Genomic DNA, 19776 nt, shown 5'->3' with positions numbered 1-19776 from the left:
CAGCTTCCCATTTCACTCAGTCACAGCATCCCATTTCCCACAGTCACAGCATCCCATTTCCCCACAGTCACTGCATCTCATTTCCCTCAGTCACTGCATCTCATTTCCCTCAGTCACTGCATCTCATTTCCCTCAGTCACTGCATCCCATTTAACGGAGACAGTGATTCCTATTCAATTGAGACGGTGAATCAATTTCCATCAGTCACCACACCCTATTCCCCATAGTCACGGCATCACATTTCACTCAGGTACTGCATCCCATTACCCTCAGGCATGACATCCCATTTCACTCGGGCACTGTGGCCCATTTTACTCGGGCACTGCGGCCCATTTCATTCGGGCACTGCGGCCCATTTCACTCGGGCACTGCGGCCCATTTCACTCGGGCACTGCGGCCCATTTCACTCGGTCAGTGCATCCCATTTCCCTCAGTCACTGCATCCCATTTCACTCAGCGACTGCATTCCATTTCACTGAGTGACTGAATCACATTTCACTCAGTCACTGCGACCCAGTTCACACAGTCGCTGCATCCCATTTCACGCAGTCACTGCATCCCATTTCACTCAGCCACTGCATCTCATTTCCGTCAGTTATTGCATCATATTTCCATCAAACAAGGCATCTCATTTCACTCAGTCACTGCATCCCATTTCACTCAGTCACTGCATCCCATTTCCCTCAATCACTGCATCCCATTTCACTCAGTGATGCATCCCATTTCACTCAGAGACTGCATCCCATTTCACTCAGTCACTGCATCCCATTTCTCTCAGTCACTGCATCCCATTTCACTCAGTCACTGCATCCCATTTCCATCAGTCACTGTTTCCCGTATCTCACAGGCACTGCATTCAATTTCCTACACTCACTGCTTCCCATTTCCCATAGTCACAGCATCTCCTTTCCCTCAGTCTCTGCATCGCATTTCACTCACTCAATGCTTCCCATGTCCCTCAGTCACTGCATCCCATGTCCCTCACTCACTGCACCCCATTTCCCTCATTCACTGCATCTCATTTCACTCAATCACTGCTTCTCACTTCACTCAATCACTGCATCCCATTTCCCTCAGTCACTGCATCTCATTTCACTCAGGCACTGTATCCCATTTCCCTCACTCACTGCACCCCAAGTCCGCTCGGGCACTGCATCCCCATGAACTCAGTCACTCCTTCCCAGTACCTCAGTCACTGCGTCCCATTTCCATCAGGTACTGCATCACATTTCCATCAGACACTGCAGCACATGTCACTCTGTCAGTGCATCCCATTTCCCTCAGTCACTGCATCCCATTTCACTCAGTCACTGCATCCCATTTCCCTCAGTCACTGCATCCCATTTCCCTCAGTCACTGCATCCCATTTCACTCAATCACTGCATCTCCTTCAACACAGTCAGTGCATCCCATTTCCATCACTCACTGTTTCCCTTATCTCACAGACGCTGCAGTCAATTTCCCACACTCACTGCATCCCATTTCCCATCGTCACAGCATCTCCTTTCCCTCAGTCACTGCATCCCATTTCACTCAGTCACTGCATCCGATTTCCCTCAGTCACTGCATCCCATTTCCCTCAGTCACTGCATCTCATTACCCTCAGTCACTGCATCTCATTACCCTCAGTCACTGCATCTCATTTCCCTCATTCACTGCATCCCATTTTCCTCAGTCACTGCAACCCATTTCCCTCAGTCACTGCAACCCATTTCCCTCAGTCAATGTATCCCATTTGCATCAGTCACTGCATCCCATTTGCATCAGTCACTGCATCCCATTTGCATCAGTCACTGCAGCCCATTTCACTCAATCACTGCATCCCATTTCCCTGAGTCACTGCATCCCATTTCCCTGAGACTCTGCTTCCCATTTCCATCAGTCACTGCATCCCATTTCCCTCAGTCACTGCATCCCATGTCACGCAGTCACTGCATCCCATTTCACGCAGTCAAAGCATCACATTTCACACAGTCATGGCATCACATTTCACTCAGTCACTGCATCACATTTCACTCAGTCACTGCATCTCCTTTCCATCAGTCACTGCATCTCACTTCACTCATTCACTGCATCCCATTTCACGCAGTCACTGCATCCCATTTCACGCAGTCACTGCATCCCGTTTCTCAACTGACGCTGCAATCAAGTTCCGTCAGGTACTGCATCTCCTTTCCATCAGTCACTGCATCCCATTTCCCTCAGTCACTGCATCTCATTTCCCTCAGTCACTGCAACCCATTTCCCTCAGTCAATGTATCCCATTTGCATCAGTCACTGCATCCCATTTGCATCAGTCACTGCATCACATTTGCATCAGTCACTGCATCGCATTTCACTCAATCACTGCATCCCATTTCCCTGAGTCACTGCATCCCATTTCACTCAGACACTGCATCCCATTTCCCACGGTCACTGCACCCCATTTCACTCAGTCACAGCATCCCATTTCTCTCAGTCACAGCATCCCATTTCTCTCTGTCACTACATCCCATTTCCCACAGTCATTGCATCCAATTTCACTCAGTCACCGCACCCAATTCCCCACAGTCACGGCATCACATTACAGTCAGTCACTGCATCCCATTTCACTCAGTCACTGCAGCCCATTTCAGTCAGTCACTGCATCCCATTTCCCTCAGTCACTGCATCCCATTTCACTCAGTCACTGCACCCCATTTCCCTCAGTCACTGTATCCCATTTCACTCAGACACTGCATCCCATTTCACTCAGACACTGCATCCCATTTCCCACAGTCACTGCATCCCATTTCTCTCAGTCACTACATCCTATTTCCCACAGTCACTGCATCCCATTTCACTCAGTCACTGCATCCCATTTAATGGAGAGAGTGAATCCTATTCAACTGAGACAGCGAATCGATTTCCATCAGTCACCGCGCAATATTCCCCACAGTCACGGCATCACATTACCCTCAGTCACTGCGTCCCATGTCCCTCAGTCACTGCATCCCATTTCCCTCATTCACTGCATCTCATTTCACTCAATCACTGTATCCCATTTCCCTCACTCACTGCACCCCAAGTCCGCTCGGGCACTGCATCCCCATGAACTCAGTCACTCCTTCCCAGTACCTCAGTCACTGCGTCCCATTTCCATCAGGTACTGCATCACATTTCCATCAGACACTGCAGCACATGTCACTCTGTCACTGCATCCCATTTCCCTCGGTCACTGCATCCCATTTCACTCAATCACTGCATCTCCTTCAACACAGTCAGTGCATCCCATTTCCATCACTCACTGTTTCCCTTATCTCACAGACGCTGCAGTCAATTTCCCACACTCACTGCATCCTATTTCCCATCGTCACAGCATCTCCTTTCCCTCAGTCACTGCAACCCATTTCCCTCAGTCAATGTATCCCATTTGCATCAGTCACTGCATCCCATTTCACTCAGTCACTGCATCCCATTTGCATCAGTCACTGCATCCCATTTCACTCAATCACTGCATCCCATTTCCCTGAGTCACTGCATCCCATTTCCCTGAGACTCTGCTTCCCATTTCCATCAGTCACTGCATCCCATTTCCCTCAGTCACTGCATCCCATTTCACACAATCACTGCATCCCATTTCACTCAGACACAGCATCTCATTTCCCTCAGTCAAGGCATCCCATTTCCGTGTGTCACTGCATCCCAATTCACTCAGTCACTGCATCCCATTTCCCTCAGTCACTGCATCCCATGTCACACAATCACTGCATCCCATTTCACTCAGACACAGCATCTCAATTCCCTCAGTCAAGGCATCCCATTTCCGTGTGTCACTGCATCCCAATTCACTCAGTCACTGCATCGCATTTCCCACAGTCACTGCATCCCATTTCCATCTGTCATTGCAACCCATTTTCCCTCAGTCACTGCATCCCATTTCACTCAGTCACTGCATCCCATTTCACACAATCAGTGCATCCCATTTCATTCAGTGACTGCATCACATTTCACTCAGTCACTCCACGTCCCTTCCTCAGTCACAGCATCGCATTTCACTCAGTCACTGCATCACATTACCCTCAGTCACTGCATCCCATTACCCTCAGTCACTGCATCCCATTTCCCTCAGTCACTGCATCCCATTTCCCTCAGTCACTGCATGCCATTTCCCTCAGTCACTGCATGCCATTTCCGTCAGTCACTGCATCCCATTTCACTCTGTCACTGCATCCCTTTTCATTCTGTCACTGCATCGCCTTTCACTCTGTCACTGCATCAGAGTTCACTCTGTCACTGCATCACATTTCACGCAGTCACTGCATCACATTTCACGCAGTCACTGCATCGCATTTCACTCAGTCACTGCATCGCATTTCACTCAGTCACTGCATCCCCTTCACCACAGTCACTGCATCCCATTTCCATCAGTCACTGTTTCCCGTATCTCACAGACAGTGCATTCAATGCTTCTCATTTCACTCAGTCACTGCAGCTCATGTCGCTCTGTCACCGCATCCAATTTCCATCAGTCAGTGCATCTCATTTCACTCAGTCAGTGCATCGCATTTCACTCAGTCAGTGCTTCGCATTTCACTCAGTCAGTGCTTCGCATTTCACTCAGTCACTCCTTCCCAGTACTTCAGTCACTGCATCTCATTTCCCTCAGTCACTGCATCGCATTTCACTCAGTCACTGCATCCCCTTCACCACAGTCACTGCATCCCATTTCCATCAGTCACTGTTTCCCGTATCTCACAGACAATGCATTCAATTTCCCACACTCACTGCATCCCATTTCCCATGGTCACAGCATCTCCTTTCCCTCAGTCTCTGCATCTCCTTTACCTCAGTCACTGCATCCCATTTCCCTCAGGCACTGCATCCCATTTCCCTCAGTCACTGCATCCCACTGCTCTCAGTCACTGCCTCCCACTGCTCTCAGTCACTGCCTCCCACTTCACTCAGTCACTGCCCCGCAAATTCAGTCACTCATGCCCTCCCATTTCACTCAGTCACTGCATCCCATTTCACTCAGTCACCGCATCGCATTTCACTCAGTCACCGCATCCCATTACCCTCAGTCACCGCATCCCATTACCCTTAGGCACTGCATCCCATTTCACTCAGGCACTGCATCCCATTTCACTCAGGCACTTGGGCCCAGTTCACTCAGGCACTGCGGCCCATTTCACTCAGTCACTGCATCGCATTTCACTCAGTCACTGCACCACATGTCACTCAGTCACTGCATCCCATTTCCCTCAGGCACTGCATCCCATTTCCCTCAGGCACTGCATCCCATTTCCCTCAGTCACTGCATCCCACTGCTCTCAGTCACTGCCTCCCACTGCTCTCAGTCACTGCCTCCCACTTCACTCAGTCACTGCCTCCCACTTCACTCAGTCACTGCCCCGCAAATTCAGTCACTCATGCCCTCCCATTTCACTCAGTCACTGCATCCCATTTCACTCAGTCACCGCATCGCATTTCACTCAGTCACCGCATCCCATTACCCTCAGTCACCGCATCCCATTACCCTTAGGCACTGCATCCCATTTCACTCAGGCACTGCATCCCATTTCACTCAGGCACTTGGGCCCAGTTCACTCAGGCACTGCGGCCCATTTCACTCAGTCACTGCATCGCATTTCACTCAGTCACTGCACCACATGTCACTCAGTCACTGCCTCCCATTTCAATCACTCACTGCCTCCCATTTCACTCAGTCATTGCATCCCACTTCACTCAGTCACTGCCTCCCATTTCAGTCAGTCACAACTCCCAAATTCAGTCAGTCACTCCCTCCCATTTCAGTCAGTCAGTGCATCTCCTTTCCTCTCAGTCACTGCATCACATTTCACTCAGTCTGAGAACCCCATCTCACTCAGTCAGTGCATCCCATTTCCCGTAGTCACTGCATGTCCTTTCCTTAGTTACTGCATCGCATTTCACTCAGTCACTGCACCACATTTCACTCAGTCACTGCACCACATTTCAGTCAGTCACTGGCTCCCACTTCACTCAGTCACTGCATCCCATTTCACTCAGCCACTGCATCCCATTTCACTCAGCCACTGCATCCCATTTCACTCAGCCACTGCATCCCATTTCACTCAACCACTGCAACCCATTTCACTCAACCACTGCAACCCATTTCACTCAGTCACTGCATCCCATTTCACTCAGCCACTTGATCATATTCACTCAGTCACTGCATCCCATTTAACTGAGTCACAGCATCCCATTTGACTCAGTCACGACATCCTATTTAACGGAAACATTGAATCCTATTCAACTGGGATCGTGCATCCATTTCCCTCAGTCATCGCACCCTATTCCCCACAATCACCGCATTCCATTTCCCTCAGTCACCACATCCCATTTCCTTCAGTCATTGCATCCCATGACCCTCGCTCACTGCATCCCATGACCCTTACTCACTGCTTCCCATTTCACTCAGTCACTGCGTCCCATTTCACTCAGTCACTGCCTCCCACTTCACGCAGTCACTGCCTCCCACTTCACGCAGTCACAGCCTCCCACTTCACGCAGTCACAGCCTCCCACTTCACGCAGTCACTGCATCTCCTTTTGCCATTAACTGCATCGCATTTCACTCAGTCACTGCATGACATTACCCTCAGTCACAGCATCCCAATTCACTCAGTCACTGCCTCCCATTTCACTCAGTCACTGCATCACATTACCCTCAGTCACAGTATCCCAATTCACTCAGTCACTGCCTCCCATTTCACTCAGTCACTGCATCACATTACCCTCAGTCACAGTATCCCATTTCCATCAGTCACAGTATCCCATTTCCATCAGTCACAGCATCCCATTTCACGCAGTCACTGCCTCCCACTTCACGCAGTCACTGCCTCCCACTTCACGCAGTCACTGCCTCCCACTTCACGCAGTCACTGCCTCCCACTTCACGCAGTCACTGCCTCCCACTTCACACAGTCACTGCCTCCCACTTGACTCAGTCACTGCATCTCCTTTTGCCATTAACTGCATCGCATTTCACTCAGTCACTGCATTACATTACCCTCAGTCACAGCATCCCAATTCACTCAGTCACTGCCTCCCATTTCACTCAGTCACTCCCTCCCATTTCAGTCAGTCACTCCCTCCCATTTCAGTCAGTCACTCCCTCCCATTTCAGTCAGTCACTCCCTCCCATTTCCCTCAGTCACTGCATCCAATTTCCCACATTCACTGCATGTCCTTTCCCTCAGTCACTGCAGCCCATTTAACGGAGACAGTGAACACTATTCAGCTGAGACAGAGCATCCGTTTCCGTCAGTCACCGCACCCTATTCCCCACAGTCACCGCATTCCATTTCCCTGGTCACTGCTTCCCATTTCACTCACTCACTGCATCCCATTTCACTCTGTCACTGCACCCATTTCAGTCAGTCACTCCCTCCCATTTCAGTCAGTCACTCCCTCCCATTTCCCTCAGTCACTGCATCCAATTTCCCACATTCACTGCATGTCCTTTCCCTCAGTCACTGCAGCCCATTTAACGGAGACAGTCAACACTATTCAGCTGAGACAGAGCATCCGTTTCCGTCAGTCACCGCACCCTATTCCCCACAGTCACCGCATTCCATTTCCCTGGTCACTGCTTCCCATTTCACTCACTCACTGCATCCCATTTCACTCTGTCACTGCACCCATTTCAGTCAGTCACTGCATCCCATTTCAGTCAGTCACTGCATCCCATTTCAGTCAGTCACTGCATCCCATTTCAGTCAGTCACTGCATCCCATTTCACTCAGTCACGGCATCCCATTTCACTCAGTCACGGCATCCCATTTCACTCAGTCACGGCATCCCATTTCACTCAGTCACGGCATCCCATTTCACTCAGTCACTGCCTCCCATTTCACTCAGTGACTGCGTCCCATTTCACTCAGCCACTGCCTCCCATTTCACTCAGTCACTGCCTCCCATTTCACTCAGTCACTGCATCCCATTTCACTCAGTCACTGCATCCCATTTCACTCAGTCACTGCATCACATTACCCTCAGTCACAGTATCCCACTTCCATCAGTCACAGCATCCCATTTCACTCAGTGAGTGCATCCCATTTCACTCAGTCACTGCCACCCATTTCACTCAGTCACTGCCTCGCACTTGACTCAGTCACTGCATCTCCTTTTACCATTAACTGCATCGCATTTCACTCAGTCACTGCATTACATTACCCTCAGTCACACCATCCCAATTCACTCAGTCACTGCCTCCCATTTCAGTCAGTCACTCCCTCCCATTTCAGTCAGTCACTGCCTCCCATTTCAGTCAGTCACTCCCTCCCATTTCAGTCAGTCACTCCCTCCCATTTCAGTCAGTCACTCCCTCCCATTTCCCTCAGTCACTGCATCCCATTTAACGAAGACAGTGAACACTATTCAGCTGAGACAGTGCATCCGTTTCCGTTAGTCACCACACACTATTCCCCACAGTCACCGCATTCCATTTCCCTCGGTCACTGCTTCCCATTTCACTCACTCACTGCATACCATTTCAGTCAGTCACTGCATCCCATTTCACTCAGTCACTGCATCCCATTACCATCCATCACTGCATCCCATTTCACTCAGTGACTGCATCCCATTTCACTCAGTCACTGCATCACATTTCACTCAGTCACTGCATCACATTTCACTCAGTCACTGCTTCCCATTTCACTCAGCCACGGCATCCCATTTCACTCAGCCACGGCATCCCATTTCACTGAGCCACTGCATCCCATTTACATCAGTCACTGCATCCTATTTCACGCTGTCACTGCATCCCATTTCACGCAGTCACTGAATCCCATTTCCCTCAGTCACTGCATCACATTCCCCACAGTCACCGCATCCCGTTTCCCACAGACACGGGATCCCACTTCACTCAGCCACTGCGTCCCATTTCCCTCCGTCATTGCATCCCATTTCCCACAGTCACTGCATCTCCTTTCCTCAGTCACAGCTTGCCATTTCTCACAGTCACTGAATCACCTTTCCCTCAGTCACTGCATCCCATTCCACTGAGGCACAGCATCCCATTTCACTCAGTGACTGCCACCCATTTCACTCAGTCACTGCCTCCCACTTCACTCAGTCACTGCCTCCCACTTCACTCAGTCACTGCCACCCATTTTACTCAGTCACTGCATCTCCTTTTGCCATTAACTGCATCTCATTTCCCTCAGTCACTGCATCCCATTTCCATCAGTCACTGCATCCCATTTCCATCAGTTACTGCATCCCAGTTCACTCAGTCACTGCATCCCAGTTCACTCAGTCACTGCATCCCAGTTCACTCAGTCACTGCATCCCATTTCCCTCAGTCACTGCATCCCATTAACTTCAGTCGCAGGATCCCATTTCAAACAGACACTGCGTCCCAGTTCACAGTCACTGCATCCCATTTCACACAGCCACTGCATCCCATTTCACTCAGTCACTGCAGCTCATTTCACTCAGTCACTGCATCCCATTACCCTCAGTCACTGCATCCCATTACCCTCAGTCACTGCATCCCATTACCCTCAGTCACTGCATCCCATTTCCCGCAGTCACTGCATCCCATTTCCCGCAGTCACTGCATCCCATTTCGCTCAGTCACTGAATCCCAGTTCACTCAGTCACTACATCTCCTTTCCATCAGCCACTGCATCCCATTTCCCACAGTCACTGCATCCCATTTCCCTCAGTCACTGCATCCCATTTCCATCGGTCACTGCATCCCATTTCCTTCAATCACTGCATCCCATTCCACTCAGTCACTGCATCCCATCTCACTCAGTCACTGCATCTCCTTTCCCTCAGTCAGTGCATCTCCTTTCTCGCAGTCACTGCATCTCCTTTCCTGCAGTCACTGCATCTCATTACCCTCAGTCACTGCATCCCATGACCCTCAGTCACTGCATCCCATGACCCTCAGTCACTGCATCCCATTACCCTCAGTCACTGCATCCCAGTACCAAGAGTCACTGCATCCCATTTCCCTCAGTCACTGCATCCCATTTCCATAAGTCACTGCATCCCATTTCACTGAGTCACTACATCCCGTTTCACAGAGTCACTGAATCGCATTTGGTGTTCTCACTTGAATGCAATGGTCATGAATCTCCTCCAATGGCTGGTCATGTATTTCCAATGCAAAATTTTACCAAGTTTTGATTTTCAATTTTGATTACATGTGTCTCCTCTATTCTATAAGATGCTGCAATAAACTCAAATTTGACGAATCATAATTCAACCACCATTACCTGCAGAGTTAATTTCATCAAACAGATCCAATTAGAATTGTCACATTCCCAAATCCTGATTCAAGTTTTTCTAATTATGGGCCACGTGGTTCAGAAAAAAGACACTGAGAATCAGAGAGATGTACAGTCGGGAAACAGATCCTTTGGCACAATTTGTCTATGTTGACCAGATATCCTAAATTAATTTAGTCCCATTTGCCAGCATTTGGCCCATATTCCTCTCAACCCGTCTTATTCATATACCCATCCACATGCCTTTTAAACGTACAAGCCTCCACCACTTCCTCTGGCAGCTCATTCCATACCTGCACCACTATGAAAAAAATCCGGTCCATTTTAAATCTTCCCTCTCTCATTTTTAACCTATTCCCTCCAGTTTTGGATTCCAGCAACCCGGGGAAAAGATCTTGGCTGTTTGCTCTATCCACGTCCCTCGTAATTGTATAAACTTCTATATGGTCAGCCCTGAACTCCAAAGTTCCAAGAAATAGCTGCCTGTTCAAGCCCACGGTATACCTCCAACCTCCGATGCTGGTAACATCCTTGTAAATCTTCTCTGAACCCTTTCAAGTTTACAACAGACAACAATACAGCGCACAACAGGCCTTCGGCCCTCAATGTTGCGCCGACATCCTTCCTCTCGCAAGGAGACCAAAATCGATTGCAGTATTCCAAAAGCAGCCGAACCAACGTCCTACATGGCTGCTAAGTGATCTCCCAACTCCTATACTCCATGCACTGACGAATAAAGGCGAGCACACCAAATATCTCCTTCATATCCTTTCTACCGGTGGCTGTACTTTGATGGAACTACGAAACTGCATTCCAGCGTCTCTTTATTAAGCAACACTCCCCACAACCTTCAGTGTAAACGTGCTGCCCTGATTTGCCTTTCCAAAATGTAGCACCTCACATTTAGCTAACCTCAACACCATCTGCCATTCCTCAGTTTATTCGCCCTTGTCAATGTCCCATTATATTCGGAGGTGACCTTCTTGGCTGGCTACTACACCTTCAATCATTGGGAAACTTATTAAACACACCTTCTATTTTCATATCCAAATCATTGCATCACTTCAACTCCCCCTCCCACTCCCTGAATGACATGTCCATCCTGGGCCTCTTCCAGTGTCACAACCAAACCACCCAGAAACTGGAGGAGCAGCACCCCATATTCTGCCTCGGGAGCTTCCAACTCAATAGCCTCAATATGGACTTGGCCACCCTCAAAATCTCCCCACCCGCCAGCCTCATCCCAAGACTAGTTCCTCCCCTCATCCCCGCCTCAATGACCTGTCCGCCTTCTCTCCCACCTATCCACTCTTCCCACCTCACTGACCAACTCCCACCACTGCTTGGAATTATTTTTCTTTTCACACTTCATCAGCTCGACGTTATTTCTAAAATCTATTTTCCAATTGTTGGAAAAAGTGAGATAAAGAGAAGTAAAAGAAGTTACATTCTTCCCACTCGGGAAATCTCTGAATATTCTGTTGAAAGGCCGCCAAGGAACGATGCAATTTTTTGTCACAAACACTGTGAGGGAGACATCTTTTTCAGTTCCACTAACTCCACCCTAAGGAAGACAAACCCACGTAACATATCTAGTGACTTAAAGCATACTCTATTGTTGCCCAAGGTGGAGAGCTGGATGAACACAGCAGGCCAAGCAGCATCAGAGAAGCAAGAAAGCTGATGTTTCGGGACGAGACCCTACTTCAGAAAATTGGCGCTGGAGAATCTGAGATAACAAGGTGTAGAGCTGGATGATACTGCTTGGCCTGCTGTGTTCATCCAGCTTTACACCTTCTTATCTCAGATTCTCCAGCATCTGCAGTTCCTACTGCCTCTATTGTTGCCCTTTCACTTTACTGAACTAATATGAGCCAGTAGTTTTGTTTAGGCTCGTGTAATCTTACGGTTATTGGTCTGTACAAAATCCTGAATTAATTTTGATCGACTGACGGGAGGAGATGAATTTTATAGAAATTTTTGTTTTCTACCAATTTGCAGAGGGCATTGTGGGCGATTGAAGGACAGTGTTATTATCCTCCAGGTCTGTGGACTGCATCGTTACCAACTTGCCCATTTGCATATACATACAATATTCATTATGTACCAATGAAACATAATAAACCAATACTGCGTACTAAAAACAACGCTCACATATCAATGGAAATTTAAATATTTATCATAGAGTTTGAAGAATTGAATTCAATGATACAAAGCAAAAGCCAGTGAAGATGAGTGCAGTTGGTCAGCACTTTTGCCACGAAGTGGAGGTTGGCATTTTGAGGCCACCCAGGAACAAGCAAGCTCTGTCTAACTCCAAGGGCAGCACGGTGGCTCAGTGGTTAGCACTGCTGACTCACAGCGCCAGGGACCCAGGTTCGATCCCACCGTTGGGCGATCTTCTGTGCGGAGTTTGTACATTCTGCCCATGCCTGCATGGGTTCCTGCTGAGTGCTCTGGTTTCCTCCCACAGTCCAAAGATGTGCAGGCTAGGTGTATGGGCCATGCCAAACTTGCCCATTGTGTTTAGGGATGTGCAGATTAGGTGTGTTAGTCATGGGAAATGTAGGGTTACTGAGGAAAGGGTCGGGGGATGAGTCAGGGTGAGATGCTCTTTGGAGGGTGGCTGTGGACTTCTTGGGTCAAAAGGGGCTTGTTTCCACACTGGAGGGATTCTATGATATGGAAGTATCTTTTGAAGTGGACATTCATGGGTATGCTGGAACAGAGACCTTGAAATACTGCACAACAAATATTTGGAACTAGACTGTCAATTCAGACATAGCATCAAAAGAGGTCATGGAAGTTGTCACCGATATAAAGCAGGATTGATGAAAATCCAGCAGGAAATGGTGTCAAAAGGCACAGTATCTTTTATTCATCTCCAGTTATTTTGTCCAAGGCACTGGATGCTGGCAGGATTGAAACATTTAAGAAATGCTTCACAAATCACATATAAGGACCTGCACATCTTTGAACAATGGGAGGAAACTGCAGCACCTGGCAGAAGCCTCTCGCAGACGCGGGGAGGACGTGTCAATTCCACACAGATAGTTACCCAAGACTGGAATCTCAACTGGCTCCCCAGTGCATGAGCAGCTCTAACCAGTGAGCAACTATCTTGCCCAGAAGGGGTTTTATAAGCGCATACATTATTTCCATTAAGACAGATCCAATCCTCTATTTCCAATCAAAATAACATATTGTAGATATCATGACAACAATCAGAAATGATTTTGAATAAGTCAATCAAAAAAATTGAAATAGTTTCCAAGCCGAAATACTAGATATGGTGCAGCTAAGATGAATAGCGCAACAACAAAAAGGCCATATTTTATGTGACCATCGGTAACACTTGAAAACTTGCAACAATTTGTCGCCAGTAGTGCTCTGAAGTGGCTTGATGATGCACTCCTTCATACACTGGAATGAAACTCCAAAGATCACAAATTCTCCTTCAATACCCTGTTGTAACAGTGACTGCATCAACCTGTGTTTATGGGCCTGACTGGAATCCCACACAACATGCATAAACAAAAAAATAATCTAAGGTAATAGGAGAAAAAAATGTATGTGTGCAACGTCTTTGAAAAGCAATTATTTGTAGCGGCTGCAAGCCCATAAGGAATCTCGTTTCGCAGATGATATTCATTTGCACTGCAGGTCATGCCAGTCAGAATCAGTTTTCGTTTCATGACAGATAACTAAAATGTCCATTACAATGAACTTTGGTTGATCAGAAGATTTTAAGTAAGGACTATGTCTTATGTGAGCTGACAGCATTCGGGGATGGAGAAGGTACACTCACTGCTGGCATCTTGACACCATTGAATGAGCAAGCGTGGACACAAAGGTTGTAACAGGTCACAATTGTACAGGCAATATCTTTTGAGCTCCTTCCGAGCAGGCCTGTAATACTCTAAAGCTGTGCTAGACCCTCACTTCCTCCACCTTACGTACGCTGCCTTTTCTTTTTGACAAGAAGCACCTCTGTACCCGTCATCCAAGGCTCCTTAATCTTACCCCTTCTACCCTGTCTCAGAGGAACAAATTTATACATCACTCGCAACAACTGCTCCTTGAACAGCCTCCACATGTCTGCCGCGCCCTTTCTGTGGAACAATTGCTCCCAATCTGTACTTCCCAACTCCTGTCTGATAGTATCATAATTTCCTTGACCCCAGTGAAATATCTTCCCCTGGTAACTGCTCCTTTCCCTTTCCATGGCTATGGTAAACGGGAGGCTCTTGCGGTCACTGTCGCCAAAGTGTTCTCCCACCACGAGATCTGACACCTGTCCTGGCTCATCGCCGAGCACCAAATCCAAAATGGCCTCCCGCCTCGTCGGCCTGTCCACATACTGAGTCAGGAAACCCTCCTGAACACACCTGACAAAAACGGCTCCATCCAAACCATCTGCACTGAGGAGGTTTCAATCTATATTGGGAAAGTTGAAGTCACCCACAACAACAACCCTGCTACGTTTGCACTTTCCAACAATCTGCCGGCCAATGAGTTCTTCGATCTCGCAACTGCTATTTGGGGTCCGTAGAAAACCTCCAGTGAGGTGACTGCTGCCTTGTTGTTCCGAACTTCCACCCACACTGACTCAGTCGACAAACGTTCCTTGGCAACATCAGCCCATACCGCCTCAGTAGACGAGTCCTCAAAGGTTCTTTCAGCCGCCGTTATACTGTCCTTGACCAACAAAGCCACACCTCCCCCTCTTTTACCACCTTCCCAGACCTTAATGAAAGATCTAAACACGAGAACCTGCAACATCCATTCCTGACCCTGCTCTATCCATGTCTCCGAAATGGCCACAACATCGAAGTCCGTGGTACCTATCCAAGCTGCAAGCTCACCTACATTATTCCGGATACTCCCGGCATTAAAGTCGTCACACTTCAATCCAGCTTGCTGTCTGCCAGCACACTTCTGTGACAGTGAGGTCCTGACCATGTCCTCCCTACGCTCATCCTCCTGTGTACTGGGACTACACCTCAGTTTCCCATCCCCCTTCTGAGCTCGTTTAAATCCAACCGAATGGCACAGGCCAATTTCCCACCCAGGATATTAGTGCCCCTCTGGTTCAAGTGGATATCGTCCTGTTTGTCCAGGTCCCACCTTCCCCAGAATGAACCCCAATTGTCCATGTACCTGAAGCCCTCCCACCTGCACCATCCCTGCAGCCACGTCTTCAGCTGAAATCTCTCCCTGTTCTTTGCCTCGCTATCACGTGGTACGGTGACAAACTAGTGACGACCACTCTGTTTGTTCTCGCTCTCAACTTCCACCCTCGCTCCCTGAAATCCTGCCTGACATCCCTATCCCTCTTTCTACCTATGTCGTTGGTGCCTACGTGTCCCACGACTTGGGGCTGGTCAACCTCTCCCCTCAGGACCCTAAACACATGATCCGAGACATCACAGACCCTGGCACCTGGTAGGCAACACACCAATCGTGAGTCTCTTTCGTTCCCGGCAAATCTTCTATCAGTCCCTCTAACTATTGAGTCCCCAATGACTATCACTCTCTTCCTATCCCCGCTTCCCTTCTATGCAAGAGGGACAGACTCTGTGCCAGAGACCTGCACCCTACTGCATACCCACTGCCAACTCGTCCCCCGGAACAGTATCCAAAATGGTATAGTTGTTTTTCAGGGGAGCGACCGCAGGGGATTTCAGGGGAACGACCACAGGGGAAGGTCAGTCAAGCTACACCGGGTAAACGTGCATTTTTGGCTGAAGAAACATGTGTTTCAATGTGAGCTAATGGAAGCAGCCATGGAGTCAAAGCTAAACGTTTTGACAATAAGACAACCATTCTGAAAAGCAGCAGACAGTGTGAAAAAGAAATGAGCTGCTTTAATATCCACTTAAAATTTATGTGGAATATCAGATGGAATTTTCTTATTGACTCCATTGTGCAATCATGTCGAGCTAAAAATGTTAACTGCATTAATTAAAACTAACCAGAAACGGACTTTGTCGTAAATGGTTTGACGATTTTCTGTATCTGGAACATCCCTTTTCCTTCTCCAACGAAGATCGTACCAACCTATGGTACCAAACTGTGAGTCAAATGGATGGGACACATAATCTTTCAATTCCTCATCAAAACAGTCTCATCGTATGGTTCTGTGCAATAAAAGAGAAAGAATAAACATGTTTCCCACAATTTTGCTGATGTTTACGAACAGAATGCTCAAATTCAAAAAGTTTGGGCTGGCATGTCTGCTTCCTCCAGCCTGTTTGAACTGTTCCATTCAATGTGAAATTTGTGTTAAGTTTTAGCACACAGGTCTATTTGATCTGCGCCACCACCTTCTATTAGTCATACATGCTTTCCCCTTCTTCCTGTAATACGTTCCTTGAAGTGTTCAATGAGATTTTGATTTTAAATCTTATCGTCATATTCTTTTGATTCTCAAGCATAAATGAATCTGATGTTGCCGCCATTCCATGCAGTGCACAGCACGTCAAACAGGAGTCTTGCTCTTGCCATGAGCACTGAGGTAGTATGGGGTCACAACTGTCTCATAGTTCGGAATGAAATTCTACATATAGGGCTATGAAGAGTCATGCAGTTAATTTTATTTGACATGCTATTTCTTTTCTTAACAAATATGCTGGATTTAAAGTGATCTTCACCCTCATTTAAAATGAATCCAACGTAAAACCAGCAAATCGAAATTTTAATTTGAGTTCAGTGTTACACAAATATATGACTTTTTAAAAAATTATATTCGAGTCAACATTAACATTTAATTCCCTGACACCGGGTGAACTTACTTTTAAATTCGAATTTTCCTTCGGTATTAACGGACAAGTGAGCCTTTTTGCAAGCACCGAAAGGCTGCACCAGTTTATGCTAAAACTTGCGGAACTGTAAGTTTCACAAATATGTTCCTATTAAACACTAATTCCTATTGAAGCAGTATGAAGCCAAATTCATTCAACTGGACAGCAAAAACGGTCAAGATTTTAAAAGCAAGCAACTATTTTGAAGTCACTCTTCGAACTAAATTCCATCTTGGTGTGTGAGAGTCCATAGGTTCCTCACTCTCAACGAACCATTCAACTGTCATGCAATTACTGAAACACACAGACAAAAAACATCAACGTTAACAGTCACTAAGATTTTGAGAGTGATTTGGAATTCGTACTAATTCCCCCCTGGGGAAAATCTGTTCCAATCTGGATAGTACTCACTTATTACCATCCAACCTACCTTCCCCAGCACTTCCTCCCCCTCCACGCTATTTGTTTCTGAGCTCCCTTCCACCCTCCATTTCTCAGGAAGGGTCCTGACCCAAAACCTCAACTTTCCTCAGCCTCTGATGCTGCCTGACAAAACGTCAGCTTTTACGCTCCTGAGATGCTGCTTGGCCTGCTGTGCTCATCCAGCTCCACACTTTGTTATCTCTGTCCATTTGCCTGTTCTTTCTATCGGACATGAATCATTGGCTATTTCGTTCCCAACACTTATCCCCTAACAAACACCTCTCTGTGATACCCAGAGTGATGTATCTGTCAATTTCAATCTGCACCACAAACTCATTCACTTTGTTTCATACACTCCCTGCAATTCAATACAAGATCTTCAGTCTGGCATTTACAGCCACCCTTCTTATCTGCTGCAGCTGAAGTGAGACTCCTGACCATTTCCATACTTTTTGTCCTATTACTTGCTCTGGAAACTTTGCTGAGCACTTACCAGCTTCTAACTTTTTCCACAATTTTCCATGCAACTGAGCTCACCCACTCCAGACATTTTATTTTAGCGCCCTAGCCCCAGACCTAGCTCTGTATTTTGCGAGGATACTTGTCCCAATATGATTCTCGTTGAGCCTATAACACCAGAACGACTCCCTCCTTCCCCATACCGATGCCAATGTCCCATGAATTCAAACACATTTCTGCCATGCCACCATTTGAACAATGTACATCTATAATTATGTTCACACCGTGCCAAATTGCTCAGATAATAATCCAGAGATTATTACCATTCTGGTTCTGCTTTCTCACCTCAGCACCTCGGTGCTCATAATCCCTCAGCAGAACCTCTTTCCTCTTTCTTCCATATCAATGGTACCTGTGTGGACCACGATAGCTGGATTTCTACTCCTCCCACTTCAAGTTCCTTTGTAGCCGAGATGGAATATTCTGAACCTGGGCACCAGGCAGGCAACACTACTTTCGAGACTCCCGATCCTGGTCACAACGAACAGTGTTCATTCTCCTAACTATACTACCTCTGATTATAACTACATTTCACTTTTTATCCCCTCCTGAATGTCCCCCCTGTACCAAAGTGCTACAGTCAGTTTACTCATCTTCCCTATACCCTGCACTCTCATCCACACACGAAGAAAGAATCTCAAACCTGTTCGATAAGATCAAAGGCCAAGGTTCCTTCTGCACTACATCCTGGATCCTTCCACCTGCCCTGATCTTTGTCATTGGCCACTGACCGAGTTTCAGCTAGTTAATCTAAGGTGTGTGACTGCCTCCTGAAGCACAGCATTCCCTGGTAACTCTGCCCCACATGATTTGTTGATTGGTCAAAACTGAGATTCCAGTTCATCAACCATAAGCTGGAGTCTGGGGCCTGACCACTCCCCCGTCATATAGGTACAAATCATCATCTGGCCTGGCATCTCCATTTCAATTACTTCGATCAGCGGGGGGCCAGTCGCAGTGAGCGGGTCAGGGCTGCGGGGACAAGTCCCTGTCAGCGGGTCAGGGGTGCGGGGGGCAAGTCGCAGAGAGCGGGTCAGGGGTGCAAGGGGCAGTGTCGCAGTGAGCGGGTCAGGGCTGCGGGGGCAGTGTCGCAGTGAGCGGGTCAGGGCTGCGGGGGGCAAGTCCCTGACAGTGGGACAGGGCTGCGGGGGGCAAGTCGCAGTGTGCGGGTCAGGGCTGCGGGGGCAAGTCGGAGTGAGCGGGTCAGGGCTGTGGGGGGCCAGTGGCAGTGAGTGGGTCAGGGCTGCGGGGGCAGTGTCGCAGTGAACGGGTCAGGGCTGCGGGGGGCCAGTCCCTGTGAGCGGGTCAGGGCTGCGGGGGGCAGTGTCGCAGTGAGCGGGTCAGGGCTGCGGGGGGCAAGTCGCAGTGAGCAGGTCAGGACTGCGGGGGGCCAGTCCCTGTGAGCAGGTCAGGGCTGCGGGGGCCAGACCCTGTCAGCGGGTCAGAGCTGCGGTGGGCCAGTCCCTGTGAGCGGGTCAGGGCTGCGGGGGGCAAGTCGCAGTGAGCGGGTCAGGGCTGCGGGGGGCCAGTCCCTGTGAGCGGGTCAGGGCTGCGGGGGGCAGTGTCGCAGTGAGCGGGTCAGGGCTGCGGGGGGCAAGTCGCAGTGAGCAGGTCAGGACTGCGGAGGGCAAGTCGCAGTGAGCGGGTCAGGGCTGCGGGGGCATGTCCATGTCAGTGGGACAGGACTGCAGGGGGGCCGGTCCCCGTGAGCGGGTCAGGGCTGCGGGGGGCCAGTCCCTGTGAGCGGGTCAGGGCTGCGTGGGCCAGTCCGTGTGAGCGGGTCAGGGC

General features: G+C 48.5%; 1 long non-coding RNA gene across 2 annotated transcripts in view; it reads right to left on the bottom strand.

Moving 5' to 3' along the window:
* Positions 1–19776, bottom strand: part of LOC132207867 (uncharacterized) — a 519454-nt gene that overhangs the window by 55947 nt on the left and 443731 nt on the right. For both annotated transcript variants that reach the window (XR_009443926.1, XR_009443928.1), the window contains exon 13: positions 16219–16383. This is a non-coding gene — a long non-coding RNA (uncharacterized LOC132207867). The remainder of the gene's footprint in view (positions 1–16218; positions 16384–19776) is intronic.

Source organism: Stegostoma tigrinum, unplaced genomic scaffold (genome assembly GCF_030684315.1).
Source record: "Stegostoma tigrinum isolate sSteTig4 unplaced genomic scaffold, sSteTig4.hap1 scaffold_186, whole genome shotgun sequence".
In the NCBI taxonomy this organism is placed as follows: Eukaryota; Metazoa; Chordata; class Chondrichthyes; order Orectolobiformes; family Stegostomatidae; genus Stegostoma; species Stegostoma tigrinum.
The sequence above is the reverse complement of the archived record's forward strand: the minus strand, read 5'-3'. Positions and strand labels throughout refer to the sequence as shown.